This window comes from Pleurodeles waltl, chromosome 3_1, assembly GCF_031143425.1.
Source record: "Pleurodeles waltl isolate 20211129_DDA chromosome 3_1, aPleWal1.hap1.20221129, whole genome shotgun sequence".
NCBI classification, from domain to species: Eukaryota; Metazoa; Chordata; class Amphibia; order Caudata; family Salamandridae; genus Pleurodeles; species Pleurodeles waltl.
Window position 1 is genome coordinate 957120576 of NC_090440.1, and position 12472 is coordinate 957133047.

The 12472-nt window shown below is 44.8% G+C and overlaps 1 protein-coding gene across 4 annotated transcripts in view; it reads right to left on the bottom strand.

Moving 5' to 3' along the window:
* The window catches only part of FHL3 (four and a half LIM domains 3), a 240107-nt gene that overhangs the window by 181287 nt on the left and 46348 nt on the right, over positions 1-12472 (bottom strand). The window lies entirely within an intron of this gene.

The window sequence follows — 12472 nt, forward strand, 5'->3', positions numbered from 1 at the left end:
TGAAGTTTTATACAGCGCCATCCCTATGCTTCACTTAAAGGAAAAATAATCATTTGTTGATAAAGAACATTTGTGTAAAATGTGTGGGTTGTACAGTGTACTGTCTTCCATTTATCGTCCATTTTCTCATGCAAAGGAATCTACTTTGTGTGAATGCTGGAGCCTGGCCCAATAATATCCAATTCAAATATTCCCATAGAACCTGCAATTTAACTTACTCTTATTCTTAAAATGGTTTCCAGCGTTGAAGTTCCACCAACATTCCTGAGTAATGTGTTCCTGCACTGCCACACAATTCCAGTGGCACCAGACGGTACCACAAAATTGCAGACTCTCCCTCTAAAATTGAATATGTGTGGTACTGACAAATTTGGGGGGAATCCCCAAAATTAATTCCAAGTGTATATTATTTCTGCTCATAAGGAATTCCCCGCCACATTAACAGGGATCTATGCTAACAAGGGATGCATGGAAAACAATTCTTTAAAAAACTGTGCCAATAGAGAACCAAAATGCAATACATTTTGAGGAACTTCGAAGCAACACTTGGAACATTTTAGAGATATATAGCAAGAAGATGGTCAGCTTTGTTACGACAATGGTGCCCAAGACATTTTAATACCACCACCCAGAACACATAAATACCCTATAAAAGCAGGTGTTAGCAGGATACATCTGTGCCTTCCCAAAGCAGAAGGGGCCCACCCCCTCTTGGCTCTCCATTTCTGCTACCGCACCCTGACTGACAGAATTGGACAGGGGAAGCCAGATCTCTGACGTTGAATGTTGGCAACAGATTCCCATAAAAGAACCATCCCTCACAGATGAAGAGATAGTACACCTAATAGAAAAAACAGACAGCAGACCGTTTTAAACTATTTGTCCAGGATCTAGAACAACACCCCCTTATCCATCAGTACTGCTCCAATTTAAGAAAGAGTTGAAGATGCACCTCCTTAAAGAACACTACATTACAATGCATTAACCACCCACAACATAACATCCTGCTTCCTTTCCTATTACTCATTGGCTTTATGCTTTTATTTGAACCTATACAGCTCTCCACTGTTTTTTGGCTAAGTTTGCACTATAAAAGTACCATATACATACTTAAAACCAGAGAAACAAACACGTTGATGGCAAATAAGAATCTAAGTATCACCAGCTGTGCCCTCTATCTGGAGGTAGGACTCTTCACCATCATGTTATGAATGGAAAGGTAATTGCTAATTGACTCGTGGGATCCCATAAGCGGACCCCACTTTCTGGTTCAAGTTCTGAGCCAACCCTTTCCCACCCAAGCTTTAAAATATGCTGTAGGTTTCCGGAACAGCATATATATGGGATAAAATACCAGTTTTCCTTTCTATAAATTGCCACACTTTGCCAGTCCCATGCACTACTCCCTCTATAGCAGATAATGCCAAAACATTGATTTTCTGGGATTTGTTGTAAAGGGAGGCGAGTGGTTTGAGGGACGGGACACCAGAGTGCAGAGTCACAAAATGTCTGCTCTCTAGTAGAGATACGCTGGCTGAAGCAAGCATATATCTATCCCAAATGAGCCACACTGAGCCATCCTTTGCAGGAAACCCTTTCTGATATCCTAGAGGCTGCTGGCAGGAGCACAAATGGTTTGTGGAGCCCGCTGCCCGTCTGAGAGTGGAAGGCCTAAATATGGGCCATGCGGCTGAGGAGGCACGGCCGGTGCGATCTGTGCCACTGGAGCCTCTTGCTAGGGCGTCTGCCAGTGCCCATGCAGCAATAGAGGCTGGGATCTACACAGAGGCAGCCCGCTGGGTGGGAAAGTGGGCCACGCCGATGCTGCCTATGGGTTCAGAACTGTTGCAGGTGCGGCCTGAAGAAGACAAGTGCAGCTGGACCGGCAGTGCACGCTCTCAGAGTGGTTGCTTTCCCCTGCAGATGGGGAAGCTGCTGCATGGACTAAGCCATGAGGTGAGGGCTATTAAAGACACCGCCAAGGGGTGGCAAGGAGTGAAATGCGTGTGGGAGCAGGGACTGCAGTCGTCCAGCCTGATCCCCCTCCTCTACCGACTTGCCCATCTAGCACTGGAGAGGACACCCATTATGCTCCACCTGACTTGCATGGGATAGAAGCCCCTTAACCCCCCACTCTCCTCCATAGTGCTCTGCAGGGAAGGAGAAGACAGGTTGCAATTGGCACAAGCCTGCAGGTTGACACCCGCTTAAACTGACTGCAGCAGCGGACCCCTTGCTTCCAAAAATGTACTTGTGTGAGTCTGCTTGTGTCCCCACCTCACATTAGTTGCATCGGGCACCACTGTTTGGGTGGGTTGAGGCTGGACCCTCTCCAGCTAGTTATCTACAGTGATGCATCCAGCCCAATCCTTCATTATTCACTGGGGAAGCTGTTGGGGCTTGTCCACAAAAAGATGAAGGCTGACATTGCCTTCGTAAAAAATTACACTGGGTTAACAGTTAACTTGTCCACGCATACATTCTGGAAGAGTTGCCACACCGATATAGAAGTACACATGGGGAAACATGACAGCAAGGAATCAAAGATAACTTTTGAATCCCAACGCATGGCCAAGACAGCTGACCAGGACCCCAGCACTGACCCGTGTCACTCGGAATCCAAGGGCTGACTGAAGCAGTGCAGGTCCTTCAGATCTTGTGGTCGACATGAAATAAAGTTTGACATCCTAATCAACATACATGATCAGATAAAGGAGTGCATCTAGAAGCACAACAACAAGATCGATCTCTTAGAATAAAGAGTATCGTCTACGGAAGATGGCACACTGGTATGAGTAAATAATGTGCTGCACATGGAAAGCATCCTAGACGTGATCAAGGGCGGAACAGTCAATGCATCCTTGGGATTCCTGAATCCACTGCTGTGAGAAGAATGGAAGACTATGTGGAAAAAGTATTTGAGAGTGCCTTTGAAACATCTGCATCTACTCCGATATTCTCAGCTGAGCGGGTGCTTAAATCGCTGAGCCCATGGCCCCAATTCACCCCTTCATTGCTAGCTCCCTAAATTTCAAGGATAGAGACACTGCCCTGCATCTGGCCAGAGAACACTGCAGCATCACATACGAAGGGAATAAACTTACAGCTTATCCACACTTCACCCTTGCAGTACAAACCATCTGGACAGAGTCCTTCCGCATCTAAGGAGACCTACAAAAAGCCAGATTAAATTATGCACTGCTGCATACAGCCAAACTTGGCATCATTGTAAATGGCAAGTCACTATTGTTTAATGACGCCAAGCAAGCTGCAACATCTTGCCATAAGCCACATGTGCCCAGCGGTCAAAGTGTATTAAAAAAAAGTATGGAAACTGTGATGCTGTATGCCGTGGGGGCGGAGTCAGTGAGCATGGGTCGGGGTCAAAGGTGCAGCTAAAAAAGAAAAATATTTTGTACGTTTTTTGGGTCTTTCACTGTTGGTGGCTACATATAAAATAACATGCAGCTTAAATGAAAAATACATTTTAAAAAATTGTTACTCATTGGGAAATGCACTATATTACATTATGAAACATCTATTAGTTAATGCACTGCAGAGGTCGGTGTGTAACCTGAGAGCCACAGAATTAAGTCTTGTTGCTGCAGTGGAGAAAAGTGACGTGTATTTTTAGAGGAAAGCACTGTGAATATGTAATTCATTTTTTAAAATTTGCATTACACACAGTACAAGACAGACTGTTACAAAATGTGCAAAACTTTTAAGATAAAATGGTTCTTCCAAAATATAGATTTTAGTAATACCCAGAGTGTACGTAGTGCATTTTTTTGACACTACTGTCCCTTCAACACCTCCTGGTGTGGTAGGGATATAAATACATTTACAATTAAAAGCATGCACTTCACAGCCCAGTTGTTAACTCTTTGCACAACCACTCAAAAAGAAATCTTTGTCATCACAAAGCTTTGAGTGATTAGGTCAATTAAAGCAAGTACCGGCTCCAAAGCATCATTTACATTTGCAGATTAACTCGTAGTTCCATTTGCATTTCTTTCAGGCACCCTTGCAGGAAAGCCGGTCTAGCTGTCTGCCAGGGCTCGGTTTCATCTCCCAGGAGACACTAAATGACACACTTCAGCTGAGGCATTTAAACTGTCAGAATAAACCGTCTCGGGATGGTTGTGTTTTTACAAAAAGTAGGGGAAAGGTGTTTAAAAAATCATAAAAGTATGGGCATGTTGTGCCCCTCCGATCCCGCCCATTTCGACTACTGCTTGGGCCTCTTTGGGGTGCTGCAAACAGGAGGGGGAGACAATCCCCCCCAAGACAACATCAGTGACATGAAGTAGTTTCCAGTCCTGCAGCAAATGCTTCGAGAATGGGCTGACCATGATCCACGGCATTTCCCTTTCCTCCTACTGACCTGTTCCTCGCCCAACCTGATGGAAATGTGAACTTCGGATGGTCCTCTACCTAGCACAAATGTCCCTCCTTTCTTTTTGGGGAACAACAAAAATATGGGGTCCATTAACTAAGTCTTGCCATGTATTTTGATGTGGATCTAAATTGGGAAGGAGAACCTATATAAGTACACTCCCTCGCCAGAAGGCTTGCGAGTGTCATACTACCCGACACCACTGGCTAGCCTCTCGAGCCCGAGAAGGTATACCCCGCTCTGCACCCTGACCAGCCGTGAGAATTTCCTCTGGTTCCATGCTCCTACTGCTTCTTCCCCCCCCCATGGAGTCTCGCCTCCCATGCATTAGGTGTCCTTAAGGCTCAGTTTTCTTCCTCTAGTTATTGTCTGCCACAAGTTAAGGTCACTGCAGCCGATCATTGGAATGTTGAGGCAGGACTGCGGGTGGGGAAGGTTTTGTGTTCCACTGTCTCTGGCAGGTTCAGGGCACCAGACTGGGTGGGGTTGTGTAATGCAGAGTTTGATCAATGGTTACACAATAGGTTCTGATGCTGGTCACGTTATTTTTATACAATTACAACACACTAGGAGGCTTGGGATGGTCCCACTGACTGACTGAAAGCCCCAAGACCATGACCTCGCAGATAGCTACAATATAATCAATATTGTATGGTATAAAAGCCCTGACCTGGAACATTTTCATACTCAATAACCCACCAATAACCCTGCAGGTCTTGGAATATTTAAATGGGCACAAAATGGTCAGTGCTCTCCTACAAGAGAGCCACCTCACAGATTGCACCTCGAACAAACAATGCAGAATAAACTGGTGCCATGCACCGCACTAGGCACAGGCCACAGGAGTAGCCATCATATTATGCAAGAACCCTCCTGTTAAGCTATTGCAATATATATATATTTATATGTAAAACCAAACAGGCCTTTACATTATATTACATGGTACCCTGCATACTTATATGATCATCTTAGTGTACGTCTATGGCCCTAACATATATAGTACCTTCTTTATCCAGTAGCTGTGCAGGCTAAAGTATCCACCCTTGATCCTCAAACGTAATGTGGGGCAGATATTTCGGTGTAATCCCAAACCTGACCTAGACAGATCCAGTACAACCGGATGACCCCATTAAATAGCCGTGGCACAGCTGCACTCTATAATAGGAGACAGCAATCTAGCTGACATATAGCAATTGAGATACCCCCATGCTATAGAAGACACATGTATTTGCTGGTTCTCACAACACATGGTCACTTACAGATTTTTGGATGGTGGCCAGAGACGTTAGCTCATGGACAGTGCTCACAGAACACCTGCCCAGAACCCGCTCCGATCATCCTAGAGGTACACCTCCCAAACTTGCAGCACAGAGCCTTTGCCTGAGCGCTGCCAACTAATGCACTTCAGGACTGTCTTTAGGTTTGAAGTTGCCAACGCCATCCAAGAGTACTTTACCCTCAAAGAGGACACAGTGGACAGTGCCAGTACTTCGTGGGAGGCCTTCAAGTCGGTGACTGGCAGCACCTGTATAACCAAACAATCATGTATACCACACTAAGGCACCGCCTTACTGACATAGGGGAGGAGATCCTGCGCTTGTGCTATACGACAGCCATGCAAGAAGTTACGGTACCAACTAAGTTTCATGCTACACTTGAAGAATATGAGACGGCAGAGAACGAGGTTAACTACCTAGGCAAGGAAGCGAAAGCCTGGCGATACAGGGAAGGAGACTGACCGGGTCCGTATGTTTTGCCTACCTTCTGCCGGCTTCAACTTTATTCAAATGCACCAGGAGGAGGACTATGCTGTACATAAGGCTGAGGAAAGTCTACAGTTAGTTTCTGGCCTCTATGTAGGCCTCCTTCAGTCCAGGTCAAATCCTGCTCAGACTGACACCGCTTCATTCTTGGACATGGTGGACTGGCGCATCTGGGTGAGGCACACCATCAACAGTGCAGTTAATATGTCGCCTTCCCCCTGGTGATAGCCCTGGAGCCAATGGCTTAACTGCACAATTTTACAATTTTGTTTTTCTGCTGCTGGTCCCTAGACTCTTGGCATTGTAAGAAGGGAATGCGGGTCCTGGGAGAAAGGGGGGAACAGGTGGTCTCTCCCCTATGCTACAGGAGGCCATAATAGTCACAATTTTGACCTCTGATAAACTTCAGGAGAGCTGCAGCAGTTATCCACCTCTTTTGCTAATCAGTGTGGACAATAAAAGTTTAGCTATGGTGTTGGCCAATAGGATATTTCCATTGCTTCCTACATTCATTTACTAAGACCACTTGGGCCTTATCCCTGGGTGCTCAACCTCACATAACCTCCGCACTATCTTTGCTGACCTGTACCAGATAAATCCAGACGCAAATGCTGTGGTAGTCTCACTGGGCACCACCAACGTTTTTAATTTACTTGAATGCCATTACTGCTTCAGAGTGCTGGGGTGCATGGGTTTCACTACGAGCTAGGCTGGATAAAGCTCCTATAACCCACCAGCACTCCGAAGAGGGGAGAAAGATTCCCTTGCATTCAGGTACAGTGTGTGATTGCACCCACATGCAGAGGGACGTCCTGGGGTCCATGGGACCCTTTAGCCCCTCCACAGGTCTGCCCTTAGGAAGCGTACTGACAGTGCACTTCCTTTCATTTTTGTAGTGCGCCATCAGTGCACCACTAAGGGCATGTTTGCCTCTGCACCGACATCCATAATGCGGCACAGATGTAGAGTCAAAGTGATTCCCTCATTGGTATGGGGCCACACCCCCATGCAAATGAGGGAACACCCTTTCATGATAGTGCTGCCACTACATGTGCGCCAGCCCTATTAGTGTTACAGATTGGGTCACACAATTGTCTGTGGCCCCCTTCTGGTACACTGTAGTGCCCTGGGATGCAAAAAGTAGGCACACATGCCCATTGAGCCCCCGGGCACTATCTGTAACACGGCCCCAGGTGCTCTAGAAGTGGAGTTTTGAACACTGACTTCCTTTAACTAGTGTAAAATATGCCAGGGAGTGGTGACCTCAGCAGTGGCTTGTGGGCTACGAAAGGGGTGCGGAGGAGGCACTAGTGGGGGTGGAAGCGGCCTGTGCAGCCTCTCTCCAGCCCGGCAACTACAGCCTACAGCGCATGTGTGTTTGGCCCGCCTGAGACGGCTGGCCAAACACACATGCGCTCTGAGGGGGAGTTCTGAGCACTCCCCCTCAGTGCACATCACCCCGTGGCCCCGCCTATTTTAAAGAAAACGATAATAAACCTTGTTTATTATCGTTTTCTTTAAAAGGTTTGGCAGCTGCCGCTGCTGGCGGGGGGGGGGCAACGCTCCTCAACCCATACGGAGGAGCCGCCACTGGGTGACCTATTGACTTGATGTAGTGAAATTGACAGCTGACATGACTGGCCTCACTGTCCCTGCAGTGCCACTTGTGGTGCTCCTAGAGTACATAAAAGAGATCTCTTCCATGAGATACAGACTGGTAGCCCTGGTGCTGCTTGTGGCTAAGTTAACAGTGAACATGCGCTGAGAGAGAAGACTCTACCCAGCAACAAATGATTGGCTACTCGACCTAATTTATTGTCAATAACAACTGCACAGTTATTGGCAGTGGATGCCGAGACAACTTATACCCAAAGACATATGGGACTCTCTTCATGCAAATGTATTAAATTAAAGGGTCGGTCTTTCCAACACAGTATTGCTGGCAGGGGATCGGAATTTCCAATAAAAATCTGGGCAGCGACATGAAGAGTTTATGAGGGGAAAAAAGTCATCAGAACCAGACTGGCCCTTTCAATGACACCCAAGCGAGCTGCAGTCACTATGACTTCTCACAGGTCTAGGGCGCACTGGCGGTTCCTGAATGTGTCCAGTTAACAGAGCTATTGCTGTTCCAATCTAAATTTGTGTTTAGCAACTATGATATTGAATTATTTGCTTGAGCTATACTGTGCTGGGTGTTACTGATAGCTTTTTCTTTCTTTACTCTAACCTGAAAAAAATAAATTAGTAACATTTTAAAAAGTGAAGGGGAGAGGTTTGGCAACAGTTTTTTCTTCTAGGTGACTTTATTCTCTGTACAAAACAGACGTTCCTTAGAACAGCAGAATTTCCCGCAGCCACAAATCTACCAATGGTCAAGCGGTTTATCAGTCCTTGAAACCGCTCTGTGGCCCTGTGTGCAGTGATAGAGAGGTACTAGAAAGCCTTGGCATCAGAAAATAACTTTTCTCACATGAGCCCTGCCTCATGCAGTCATGCAGATGACCTTATGGGGAGTGTGTCAGGGAGTGCAACAGGAGTAAAACTTTCTACCCCGAGGGCTACGCACGAGATGCACTGCGGTTTACCCACGACGACCTACAATTATCTGCAGCATTAGCGAGGACTGCCAAGTGTCTGCTCTTGCTGGTAACGTCCCTGAAACCCTTGAGCAGGCTAAACTCTTGAAAGATTACCACGAGATCAAAACTCGGCACCTCCCCGTTTAACCTGTAGCCTCGCCTCCACAAAACGCCAAACTGAGCTAAAGGTAGAAACCTGCGAGGACTCAAAAAACTTCACATAATTTCACTTAGTGATGAAGTAAAAGGCATGCTCCTTGGACATTTATGCCCTGAGCTTCTTTATTTTCTTGTTTAGTGTTTTAATGTATGCACCAGGTCCCAGTGTTCAGAACGCTTTACAATTAAAGCTCTAAACGAAAAACATTTTGCCTGATTTACATCTAGAGGATGCAGAACGGGGTTTTATTCAGTAGGTAACACTTACATGTCCGTTTTCAGTGAGACCTTTCCTGAAAGTGAACAGACAGAAAATAAACATACCTGTAAAATGCAGCATTGTTAGTAGGGCGCTGCAAAAATAAATAAGAAAAAATAATAGAACCAGAAAGCGACTTCTGCAAAGTGCAGAAATCACCTTCATTAAACACTCCAATCACATAGTAGAACGCATTTATTAGCGTCTCGGGAGGGTGGATCGCAATGCAATCAATTACTTGGGTAGGAAATTTAACATCACCCCTTTGGTTGCCCAAATGATTCAATGAACTTTGTATATGACTTCACAATTTAGCTTCTTGTAACTCTAAAGGGAAGACTAACAACCCCTGCATTTTATTTTACTATAAGATTTTTATAATTTCTACTTCTACTGCTAGAAAATATATTGAGTCGTTCTTAAGTACAGAACTTCCCTAGAATTTGCCCTGCTGGTCCACAAACCCACATTACAATGGATGTCGGTCTGAGTTCTGATGTTGCAATTGGGCCATGGGATGGCAACACAAGACACTCCACTTTGTCACCAACCTAAGTAACTTAAGCATCCTTCGAAAAGCTGGAAGGCCATCAATCCTGATGCTACATGTGGACATCAATCACCCTTCTTGTTCACTATGGGATTAGCAGTGTCTTGTGATCAAAGTGTTTTATTTGTCTGCATATCCTGGTAACAATCCCTAAAATGAATCACCCACATCCACCTCCATCCCCCGCAACCAGAGGTTCAAAATTCAAACAAACATTGCTCCAGTTGCAACACTCGAAAATAACAGGTCTATTTTCAGGATTAGTCATAGTCATAACAGGCCAAATGTCATCCTTCAGACAGAAAAAAAAAGATTATTAATATGTTGGAATGCCTTATTAGCAGGCACTTTCAACTTCAGTCATTGCTTTCAATATCATCCAGAGGGGGATCCGCTTAGGCTCAAATACCCTGTTGGTGACTGAAATAAAACCTGTTTCAGGTTCTCACCCAGCACAAAAGTCATTACAACTGCTACCCTTCTCCAGCCAGTGAATGGACCACTGAGCTAAACTGACAAGAATGAACATCTCATGGGAGAAACACACAGTTGAGTTAAACCAGGGGGAATGCCACTTTTGGGTGTACCAGTGGCCATGCAGAAATGTTTTGGAGGTTTTGCTTACAACCTATATCCCTACAATTCCCAGCATACACAAAATTGATAATCTAAATTCCTCAAAGAGACTGAAAGCAGTCAGATCAGCCAGTCCTACCACAGGTAGCCCTGATATAAGCCACACATTTACAACCCAGAAAGTGTTCTTGTTTGTTCACAATCAACACCAGACAAAGGACGTTTTGCCTATCCCATGCTAAGACAGGGATTTTCAGTTCAAAGGACAAATCAATCTTTTAGAAAGATGGTGTAAAATTTGAAATATGCAACTTTCTTGGTGTATGGTGTGGTCTGTGCTTGATGCAGCACTTCACAGAAGGTGAAAATGAAGGGCATATATTTTTACGAGGTGGCACAATAGTGATACGTAGATTGTGTGTGAGTCTAATTTGTAGTGCTAAAGGGATTTTGGGGGCTGCCGGCACAAGCTTTTGCATGTTTGTTAAAGATACATTTTTAGGACAGTGTTTCTTTAGAGCTGAATGCAAGAGTCTTGGAGGTGTGGCATGCAGGCATGCATGGCTGTTAGCAAATGATCATTTCCTTGTGTGCCTCACGGATTAGTGCTGATGCGTGCAGGTACAAGGAAGTTGCAGAGATGTAGGCCCAGGGGAAGCACATGGGCATCAACATGTAGAGTGATTTCCATCTCCGTGTTACTTAAATTGTGCCCATATGTATATGTGTAATTGTGTTTGGGAGAATGAGTTTTTAGATTTATTTACTGTGGAGTACAGCTTCTATTGGTTCACAGGGCTGGCTACAAGGATTATCATTTTTTTAAAACACAAATAAATTGCGGGGGTGAGGGTCTGAAAGGTTTGTGAGTTTTAAGGTGTGTGTAATGTGAATGTGGATGGAAAGAATATTAAGTACGGTGTCCATGTGAGTAAAATTTGTAAAGTTTGGTTGTGTCTCTGGTGCAGTGCAGGAGGATGTGGATGGAATACTATGGTGCTAGTAGGGGTGTCAATAATTAGAGTTAGCGAGCACTATGAAGATATCAGCTTCACTTCGAACAGTAATGCTTACAACGAGCAAGGATCTGGCCTCCTCCTTAGGAGTGGTCAATACACAGGATCGGCCTGTTAGAGATCCAATACAACACTGTCCTAAATCCACTAACTCAAGTTGTCAACATCAGTAGACCTTAAATGATCGGCCCAAAGAAATCAGTTGACTCAATCATAAAGCATAGACATTTCCCAAACCCAGAGCGGTCCAGTCGCACGAATTTGAGAAATCCTGGTCTAAAGAAATTGTTTAAGCCAAGGAAAGACACATTATACTGAAGCTCCTCTTTGAAAAGGAACAGAGCAAATCTCTTTACAGAAAAGTAACATTTTAAGTTGGGGCCTAGAGAAAGTGTTAGCTATCTCGATAATCTAATATTTTCTCAAAACAATAATAATAAAAATACTTACATATATACACACACAAAGAGGGGCTTTCCATCATCCCTCTTCGACCATTGGTCTGTTCAAGCATCTTTCACGTTCGGCTTCCAACCACCAACATGGGACAATGGGCAGTCCACTTTAGCCATTAGTTTTTGTCACTGCAACAGCATTTTTCTTTTACACACGTGGACAGTTGCCTGGAAGGTAGCCTACTTCAGGGTCATAGCTGGCTGGCCAATCTCTGCTTTCATTTCTAACATTTTTATTTGTTTTGCGAGTTACTATTTTTTGAAGATATACATACATTCACATCACCTTTATCCAGCAGAATTTATACTTTTTTACTGTCACATGTTTAATGTCTATGTCAAATGGTTAAAAAAACGCAATAAAAAGATCTGCAGACTTGCCAAGGCCAGACCTTTTGGCTTTGATATCATTTTGTACTATTGCCCCGTCACAATGTCATGTCTCCAGGAACTACCTTTTGCAGCCTACCTGTCAGGTCACATCCAAATGTCAGCTCTGATAAGGAGCTAGTAATGAGTCAGCCCCGTCCTCAGAACATTGACATGATTGCTTGCCTGAGACATAGAGGAGCGCCAAGAGTATGGAACAGATGACGCACGAAAGAATATAACAATGCACAGAGCCGAACTGAGTGCCACTTTGAGAAAATTACAGAAAATCGCGGTATGTCCTTGGCTCTTTGGAGTCCAGTTTAGATCATTGTTTTTTTTCCAGA